An 11,000-nucleotide genomic window follows, 5' to 3' on the forward strand; every position below is an offset into this window, starting at 1 on the left:
TGGCACCTAAAGGATAAGTAACCAAAGAAAAAGATAAGTTGGACTTCATCAAAATTAAAAACCTTTGTTATTCATTATTAAGGAAATAAAGATAACCCACAAAATGCGAAAAAATTATTTGCAAATCGTTTACTGATAAGGGTCTAGTATCCAGAATATATAAAGAACTCTTATAATCAACAATAAAAAGACAACCTAACTAAAAAAATGGAAAAATAATTTGAATGGACATCTCTCCAAAGATGATATACAAAAGGGTGATTCAGCACATGCAAATATGCTCAACACTGTACCTAATCTTTTGATCTCTCTGCCATAGTGGAAACCCAACTTCCTCCAGACCACACAGCTTCCTTTAAGTGAAGGTGATTCCTATTTCAAGGTCAGGAAATGGAGCTGTCATTTCCTGGCTCTTCTAGCATTTTCAGACTAGTTCTCCAGTGGTCCTCTGAAGTTCTCATCTTCTTGAAACATTACTCTCTCCCCATCCTCAACTCTGCCTTTTGCTGACCTTCATAGTATAATCTCACAGTGATTAAACATATGGGCACAGTATTATGGATATTTCTCTCTGTTCTGAGTCTTATCATTCTGGGTTACCTTTATTGTCAAGGTGGTATAGTCATCCAAAACACTACCTCTTAAATTTTTAGAAAGATTTTATTTATTCATTTGTCTTAGTGCTAGGGTGAGAGATAGCATGAGCAGGGGCAGGAGCAGAGGGAGAGGGACACGCAGACTCCATACTGAGCACAGAGCCCCACTCCGGGCACTATTCCATGAACTTGAGATCATGACCTGAGCTGAAATTCAGAGTTGGTCACTTAATTGACTGAGCCACCCAGGCGCCTCCCAACACACTACCTTTTAAAGTCCTTGACACTTCCACTGCAGCTACACATTCCTCATCCTACATCTTGTTATGACTTCTAAAGGTTTTACCTCAGAAATCTCACACTGTGACCAGTCTCTAATCCTTCCATATTTCACTAACTTTCTTTGAACTTCCCCTTCTAGTCTTGACCTCTTCTGTCACCTAATCCATTAGCTCCTTGCTCATTTTATCTTTTGCTTGTCCAGTTTGGTTTCTGAGGTCAGTTGTTTCAACTACTTTCTTACTTGCACTCCTAATTCCTTTTACTACATGACCCTAATACAGTCTCTCTGCCAACCCCTGAATGTGGATTAACCCTACCATCTGCTTTTTCTGATCTGCTCTTGGACTGCCAAGAGAATTACATAACTCTGCTTTCTTTTTTTTTTTTTAATAATACATTCATTTTTTATTGGTGTTCAATTTGCCAACATACAGAATAACACCCAGTGCTCATATAACTCTGCTTTCTACTTTGCTGCATTATTTACGATTTCTAGCCTCAACCGGTTGGCTTACTTACCCAACTCCTAAAGTGGCTTTATCAAACATGCACTACTGTCCTTCAACCATTATTCTGTGCCATCTTCCTTTCTCCCAGATAATCAAGTCTTATGTTTTATAGCAAAAGTAGAGGGTATGATGTCTGAACTCCACTAGAGCTCTCCTTTTCATCCTACATTCAGCAATCTTTTCCTCTTATCTCAGAGGATCCAAAAGTTTTCCACAAACATCTGTCTACCTATGCTTTTGATATGGGATTTTGTTCCATAAGCCTCCCTTCTCTTCCTTTCAATTTCATCCCCTACTTTTTCTTCCTTTAAAAACAGGCTCACATTTTCTGCATCTTAAAAAGAAAACTTAATACTGCTTTCATACAAAACTATAGCTCTTCGAGCCTCTTCAACTTCAATTTCCTTGAAAGAGTTATCTATACTTACTATATTTTCCTAATTCTTATTCAATCCTCAAGCTATTTGGCTTACCTAATTCCAAGAAATCTGTATTCACAATGTTTAGTGACCTTCTAATTGTTAATAACAACAGCTTTTACTTTTTAAATTTTTTTGTTTTTAAGATTTATTTAACAGAAAGCACAAGCAGGGGTAGTGGCAGAGGGAGAGGAAGAAGCAGGATCCCTGCTCAGGGGCTTGATCCCAAGAGCCCTGGATTATGACCCAAACTGAAGGCAGATGCCCAATCCACTGGGCTGCTCGGTTCCTCTCCAACAGCTTTAAAAAAATTTTTTTTTTCCCATTTGTCTTCTCTAGTGGACTGGCTATGTTTCACTACAACCTACTTGGATAGAACTTTTCCCTTATCTTGAATTCCATGATATTATACTTAGTTTTTCTGCTTCCTCTCTTCCCACTCTTTGTTAGCTATTTGATGGCATCTTAATCTGTTTGTTTCTTAAATATTCAGCTTCCTGCTGTTTCTTGACATCTTTTCTATGCACTCTTAGATAATGTCCTCCACTTTGGTGACTTTTTTTTTTTTTTTAAGTTTATGGTTCAGTGGTTTAAATATACTCAGATTGTTGTGAGACAGATCTCCAGAACTTTTTCCTTTTGCGTGACTAAAATGCTATGTTCATTAAACAACAACTCCCTTTTCCTCCTCCCCCCAGCCCTTGGCAACCATCATGCCACCTTCTGTCCCTATGAATCTACTTTACATATCTCATGTAAGTGGAATCATATAGTAGTTTTCTTTTCATGATTGGCTTATTTCACTTAATATAATGTCCTCGGGTTTATCCAGGTTGTAGCATTTAAAATGTATTCCTTTCTCTTTAGGGCTGAATAATATTCCACTGCGTGTATATGCCAATTTTGTTTACTCATTCATCCTTTTTTAAATATATATTTTACTTATTTATTTTTAAAGATTTGATTTGGGGGGATCCCTGGGTGGCTCAGTGGTTTAGTGCCTGTCTTCGGCCCAGGACGTGATCCTGGAGTCCCGGGATCGAGTCCCACGTCGGGCTTCCTGCATGGAGCCTGCTTCTCCCTCTGCCTGTGTCTCTGCCTCTCTGTCCGTCTCTCATGAATAAATAAATCAAAATAAAGATTTGATTTATTTATTCATGAGAGACACACAGAGAGAGGCAAAGACATAGGCAGAGAGAGAAGGAGGCTCCCTGCGGGGAAGCCTGATGCAAGACTACATACATCCCAGGACTCCGGGATCATGCCCTGAGCCAAAGGCAGATGCTCAACCACTGAGCCATCCACGTGCCCCTATATATATTTTATTTAAATTCAATTTGCCAACATATAATATAACTTCCAGTGCTCATCTCATCATCTGCCCTCCTTAATGCCCATCACCCAGTTACCCTATCCTCCCACCCACCTCCCTTTTCCACTCATCCTTTGATGGACATTTGGGCTGCTTCTACCTTTTGGCTGTTTTTTTTTTTTTAATTGTTATTGTTGTTGGTTTTGTTTTTAAGATTTATTTATTTATTTGAGACAGAGATAGAGCGAGCATGTATGTGAGCAGGAGGAGGAGCAGAGGGAGAGGGAGAGAGAGAATCCCAAGCTGGTTCTGTGCCCAGCAGTGCCCTATGTGGGACTCGATCCCAAGACCCTGAGAGATCACAACCTGAGACAAAATCAAGAGTTGGACACTCAACTGATTGAGCCATCCAGGTGCCCTGGCTGTTGTTAATAATGCTGCTATGCACATGGGTGTGCAAATATTTCTTTGAGAATCCGGTTTCAATTCTTCTAGATATATATACCCAGAAGTGGGATTGCTAAATCATATGGTAGCTCTATTTTTTTTTTTTTTTGAGAAGCCACCATAATATTTGGTGGCTTTAACTACCATGTATATGCACCTACCTTCCAAATCTATTTTCCCTGCCCCTAATTCTCTGTCTCCTGAAATATATAAAGATACAAACCTACAAAAGAAGAACACATTTTATATTTTTATCCCTTGCATTTCCCAAAACTGTGTGTATAAGAGTCTTTTTTTTTAAGATTTTATTTTTTTATTCATGAGAGACACACAGAGAGAGGCAGAGACATAGACAGAGGGAAAAGCAGGCTCCCTGAGGGGAGCCTGATACAGGACTCGATCCCAGGACCCTGGGATCACGCCCTGAGCCAAAGGCAGATGCTCAACAACTGAGCCACCCAGGCGCCCCTATAGCAGATTTTAAATAAATTCTTATTTAAAAGACTATGCTTTTTGAATTCTGATTGTATCCAACAAATAACTCCTAGGAGAGCTAAAATCCAATATTTTTTTCTACTGATTACTGTGTAATTCAGGATGAATCACTATTGTAAAATTAATGGTTGGTGTCTTGCAATATACATATCTGTTTGTTTATGATATCTACCACTGCTTTGTATATACTAAGTAGTAAGTATCTGGTTAATTCAATAATCTCAAATATTAATCAAACTGAAGGTAGCCGTGGCTCACCATTAAAATGCTTGCATAATATCTTATTTCTAAATGAAAAATCAAGGAAAAAACAGGAGAAAACATGGGAATTAATATGCCATTATTATCCTTCTACACGTATTTTAGGATAAACACAAATATGTGGAATATATACTGGATGGACTTTATTCTGACCTCAGTAACTAGGAATCTACCAATAGCATTTTTGGAAAAGTTTAGCAAATAGCAAATTTGTGATATCACTGAAAAGAAAAAGATTTTTAAAAACCACCCATTGTTGGAGGATATGGACACTCATCGTTATTATTTATGAGATGATAGCAAGAACACTGAGCAACACTTAAAATAATATTCTGAAATCAGCCTGAAACTAAAATTAGGCCCAGATTTATAATGGAAAAAATCCTACCCAACACCAAGGTGATTGAGGGCACAAAATTTTATTGTTGCTTAAGACAAATGTTTTCTCTTCCCTTACTAAATACAGCTTTAAAACTTGCATTAACTTTTGCCAATTCAGAACCCTGAGAAAATACGTCACTTTTTTTTATAAGAAAAGGAAGAAGGTTATTATCAACAATGTAAAAGGAATGCAGAGTGGCAACAGCTCAGACTGGACCTGGTGGACTATGAACACTGGGATCACTAAGGAATCACAGAGCTATGAAATGACAAAATACTGAGTGAAATGCCTGAACCTCATTCCAAGGTTCAGCTTTTTAAAAAAGGTTATTTATTTATTTATTTATTTATTTGAGAGAGAGAGAGAGAGAGAGAGAGAGTGCATGCACATGAGAGAGAGAGAGAGGGTTAGAGGCAGAGGGAGAAGCTGACTCCTCACTGAGCAGGGAGCCCTATAGGGTCCCAGAACCTGGAGACCCGGAGATCATGACCTGAGCTTCATGGATGGAGCCACCCAGGTTCCCTTCTCATATGTCTTAATCTTCAAAATTATACTGAAATATTAGTGCTCCCCTAACTAGATGAAATCTCTCCTATCTCCAAATCTCCACGATGCTGTTTTTCTCTCTTTTAGCACCTCCAGTTCTACATGTTCCAATTAACTGTCTTAACACACCAGTTGCTATAATCTCCAAGAGGACAGAAATTGCCCTTTATTTTTAGTGTACTTCTATACTTAACCAGAGTAGGTGAATATTGGATGATTTAAATCTTGTCTATTTCTGGGGTGTCAACTATCACTTTCATAAATAAGTCTTCTAAATCTGTACTCACTGCCCTGAGTAACAAATCTGCTTGGTATTTCCACTTGGATAAACCTTCAGGTGTCTTAAACTCAATATATTAAAATCTGAATTCATCTTCTTTAGTAACCCACATGAGAGATTTTAATTTTAATTTCTGATTCCTCCCTTTACCACACTGCAACCAGGCAGCTGCCTTGAAGTGTATTTGTTTTCAAACACCTTTCAGCATCTCCAGTTATGTTAGTTTCTATGTTCACAGCCATTGTTATGTTCTAAATCAGTCCCAATCTCTTTATGTCTATACAACTAAAAAAAAAAAAAAAAAAAGTCTTCCTGCCTCCAATGACATATTACTATTAGTCCAAAGTTTGAAATGCCTCCTTCCTCACCCCTTGTGCCTATAGAAATTCTAGTAGTTCTTCAAGGGATAGCTCAAATTGCCATGCCTATGTTAATAACAGGGATTCACCCTCCAGCCAGAATTATCTTCTCTATCTGCTGCTGCTCTATAGTTCATAGGTAGTTCATCATCCAGATAGCACTGATCACATACCACCTAATACATTTGTGTCTATTATGTCCCCTAATACATGGTAAATTCCTTGAGATTAAGGGTCATATTTAAACAATTTGTATTTCACACAGCTTTCAGCTTGATTCCTGCTGACTCACAGATTCTAAAAACTACAACTTTTAAGTGGAGAGCAACTATCCATGGTGCAGTATTAAGCAAATGTTAAAAGCACATTTTCAACATCTGCCTTTAAAAAGGCAAGCATGTATACTATGAAATCTTAGCCATGAGGACTACCTGAACGTAATGAGGAAATATAATAATCCAGGCTTTGAACAAACTACACTTTGAAGATCATCATACCTACTCCTTAAGAGACTTACCTTGGGGCTGCACAGGAAATTAAAAGAATGCCTTGAGAGGTGCCTGGTTTGCTCAGTCAGTTAAGCCTTTGACTTCTGACTTCAGCTCCTGTCACGAGATCATGATTTCAGGGTTGTGGGACTAGCTGGACCTGGAGCCTACTTAAGATTCTCTCTCTTCCCTCTGCCCCTTCCCCACCGCCCCCTTCCAAAAAGGAAAAAAAAAAAAAAACCAAAAACACCAAAAATGAATGTCTTGCATAGAAAGTATGCCTGAGTTTATCTATGTGTGAACTAAGCTAAGTAAACAATTTCTCTAAGTTGGAGTCAAGGATGACATTTTTGCTAGTATGGTCAGATGTTCCCTAAAAATCTCTAACTCCGCCTCCCCTTTAAAAAAGTCCACAGTTACTTTCCCAACTCCAATTGTTTATAGCTAATGGTTCTCAGATACTGTTACATAGGGTGTGTTGCATTCTCTACATAAATTCTTTTCACATTCAGAAAAAAAGCTAATGTAACAGATCAAATTTTTTTTTAAGCTTAAGAGAAAAAATGCTGGCTAACCCAGTGCAAAAAATTCATTCATATGGGAAAGTCTGGTAAAAAGAAGTAGGGTCATATTTATCACGACATTGGGTATTTGTGGTCTATCCCACAGAACTGCTTTATTTTGTAATTAAATATAGAAGGGTCTTAATACAGCTTGATGCTTTAAAATTCATACTTTTAAATAAAATAAAGACATTTTTATTTGGTTCACAATAAGTTTGTTTTATGAAGGACTCAAAAACAGCTTTTCCTAAATGAAATAGTTTTCCCCTTCTGTATTTTTAGAATGGCTTGCTCTTTGTTACACCTTTTAAAGGTACAGGGCCATTATGTAAGTACAGTTATATTATGTATATAGAGTCAACCTTAAGAAAATGTAAAGTGACCACTCTGATATAATAAAGGAATAAAATAAAAACAGCAATGCTCACAATTGTGTTGAATCTCAATGTTTTAGTTTGCCTCTAAGTTCTCTGATGTCATCTATTTTAATGAAGCAAGGAGTAGCTACAGTAAACTTACTTCCTAGGACGTCTGGGTGGTTCAGTGGTTGAGCACTCAGTGGTTGAGCACTGCCTTAGGCTCAGGGCATGATCCTGGGTGGAGCCCTTGCATCAGGTTCCCCATGGGGAGCCTGCTTCTCCCTCTGCCTGTGTCTCTGCCTCTCTCTGTGTCTCTCATGAATAAATAAATACAACCTTAAAAAAAAAACTTACTTCCTGTACATTCCAATCTCTTTTTATTCCATGGTAGCAAAGAAATACATATGTGAAATACTGGTCATACTGATCCAAAATCAAGAGTATTCTGGCCACTGACATATCTTCATATTAATTTAGGGAATGTTTAGTGAGAATTATGAGCATGGACAACATACACAGTACTGTGGAAGTACTATGGGATTTATAAAAAACATGTTATGTATGCTTGCTATTACATTGTCTCTGCCCAATGTTATTTACACTCTTAAAGACACAAAAAATATAAAAAACTGAAAGCCAAAGTACTCAACCTCATAAGACCCATCACAAGTGTCAAGTGTGGGAAAACCACAATTTGGAGGAAGGTAGAGGCAGGATAAATTACTGTGGGATTAGAAGAGATTGACTTGAGCTAGATATTGAATTATGATGGACTTAAGAGAGCACAGAGCAACTCAGCCAGGGGCATGATTTATGAAAAACATAGGAGTTACATTGGAGAATTTCTGCTGGGGGTAGTGGGAGAAAGGGTTAGAAAGTCAAGCAGGAGGGGCACTTGAATGGCTCCGTTAAATGTCTGTCTTAGGCTCAGGTCATGATCTCAGGGTCCTGGAATCGAGCCCTGCATGGGTTCCCCACTCAACTGGGAGTCTGCTTCTCCCTCTTCCTCTGCACTTCCCCCTGACTCATGCGTGCTCTGTCTCAAATAAATAAATAAAATCTTAAAAAAAAAAAAAAAAAAAAGTCAAGCTGGAGCCAGAGTACAAAACTGATAGCAACCCTACAAGTCTGGGCTTCATTCTGAGCAACAGTGGTTCTGGGATTCCAATATACATGATAATCACCTGGGGGACACTGCTGAGTCAGTGAATTCTAAGGCCTGAGATTCTAACAGTACATTTGGGATAGTCCTAAAAAACTGCATTTTGTTAAAGTATTAGGCTCCAGGTGATTCCTGGCCCACTGGCACACTTTGAGACACTCTGGCCCATGGATGAAAAACTAAATCTTTTTCTACTTCTACTAAGCCTTTTTTTTTTTTTTTTTAAAGATTTTATTATTTATTTATTTATTTATTTATTTATTTATTTATTTATTTATTTATTATTTATGAGAGACACAGAGAGGCAGAGACACAGGCAGTGGGAGAAGCAGGCTCCCTGCAGGGAACCTGATGTGGGACTGGATCCCAGGACCCCAGGGTCACGACCTGAGCTGAAGGCAGACGCTCAACTGCTGAGCCACCCAGCGGTCCCACCTCTACTAAGTCTTATAATAAAATTTACCCCAATTTTCTAGAAGCTTGAAAATACCTAACTGCTAGGCCTAGAGGTCTTTGTGTCTCTTTAGTCTTTGTGTTATTCAATTTTTCTTCAGTATGTGGCACTCACTTTGTCACTATTTACACCTTGAAAATTATCTTCTGTTAATACTGCATTTTTGGGTTCTCTCTGCATTTCTGATCTCTATAGTGTCCTCTAGCCTCTCATTTATTTGCTCTTCCTTTGTGTTTTCCCAAGATTCTGACTTTAGATCTCTTTACAGTTCTCCCTGATTTCATTCACTCCTAAGGAGTATGGAGAACTTTTGTTCCAACTTCAGTTTAGACTCTGACCTGTAGTTAAAAGGTTATAAAGGTTTCTGAACAGTAATATAACACCGTATGTTAACTATCCTGGAGTTAAACAACTTAATTAAAAAAAAGGTTCTTAACTGTGGAATATCATGGAGAAAAGAATGTTCTAGAGTCATTACCTTGGAGATTTTCTGCAAAAGAAGGACTAGAGGCAGGAGAAATAGGAGAAAGGAAGAATAATTAGGAGACTATCAAACATTTAAACTCATCACCATGGTGTGGCTTCAGAGTCAAAGTGTTATTTTTCTATAGCTCTTCCCTTTCAGGAACTAGTATTTCAATAAATTAATAGATGAGGCATTTCTAATTTTTTTAAACCTCAGTAAGTTTGGGAATGATTAAACTTACTAATGAATACATCTAAAGATTTTATTTATTTATGTGAGAGAGAGAGAGAGAGCGAGCGCATGTGAGCAGAAGGAAGCAGAGGAGAGAATCTCAAGCAGACTCCATGTGCAGGTAGCCTGACTGAGGCTTGATCTCATGACCATGAGACAATGACCTGAGCCCAAACCAAGAGTGAGACGCTTTACTCACTGAGCCACCCAGGTATCCTAACTACCTTTAAGTGTAACAAGTCAGGCCCTCTACAATATTAACCATGGATAACAAAAATAGGACATGTCACTGTCTTAAAACACCACTGTAAATTCTTATTCTCTAAAACAAGTGACATAGAACTCTCCAGTATTTGATCCTTATATTTTATAAGTTGAGTTCTTTCATTATGGAGTCAATAAATCATCATTAATACAGATATGATTCATTAATGGTAGACCCTTTTTTACTTGAACTAATGAAGGAACGTTTGATTTTACTTTGCATGAATACATTGAAGATATTAAGGCCACATTCATTGTGTCTTATGTACAGTATTTTCTTTTTTTTTTTTTTTAAAGATTTTATTTATTTACTCATGATACACACACACACACACAGAGAGAGAGAGAGAGAGAGAGAGAGGCAGAGACACAGGCAGAGGGAGAAGCAGGCTCCATGCACCGGTAGCCTGACGTGGGATTCGATCCCAGGTCCCCAGGATCGCACCCTGGGCCAAAGGCAGGCGCCAAACTGCTGCGCCACCCAGGGATCCCTGTACAGTATTTTCTATACTTGAATCCATGTAGTTTCTAAATGGGTAGATAAAGTAATACTTTGAAATGAGATTCTAATGGAGACATTCTAGAATCTTAGAAAAACAGAGGCAGAAGGTACATAAATTAGGTGCAACGCTACTGCCACCTAATTTTGTAAGTAAACCAATGTATTGGGTGTTCTTTCTCAAGTGATCCACACTGGGAGATCCTACACCTTTACCAAGATGAATTTTAGTTTTAACAATTCTCACTACAGGAAAAGTGGAAAAATGGGCATTATTCCTCCCTATTGTGTGATCTTGGGAAAACTGTTTAAGCACTGTCTTACTTTCCATAGGACTATCCTCTTATGCTGGGAAAACAAAAGGAGGGGTCTACTGAAGTTTCTTTGAGCACCTTGGGCCTAAAGAGCTCTAGAAAGCCAAGGTATAGTTATTTTCGTATCCACTATTTCTCCTGCCTCTTGTTCTATCCTCTTTGGAAATGAAAGTTGGCCATCATTTTTTGCTTAATAACCCTTCATGCAGTTGACATTGCTGTTCTCCATAAGTACCTCAAACAAAATTTTAAAAAATTGCCTGAACTATAAAACAGCAATCTAGGGCTATGAGTCAGCATTTCACCTACACA

Source organism: Vulpes vulpes, chromosome 6, assembly GCF_048418805.1.
Source record: "Vulpes vulpes isolate BD-2025 chromosome 6, VulVul3, whole genome shotgun sequence".
Lineage (NCBI taxonomy): Eukaryota > Metazoa > Chordata > Mammalia > Carnivora > Canidae > Vulpes > Vulpes vulpes.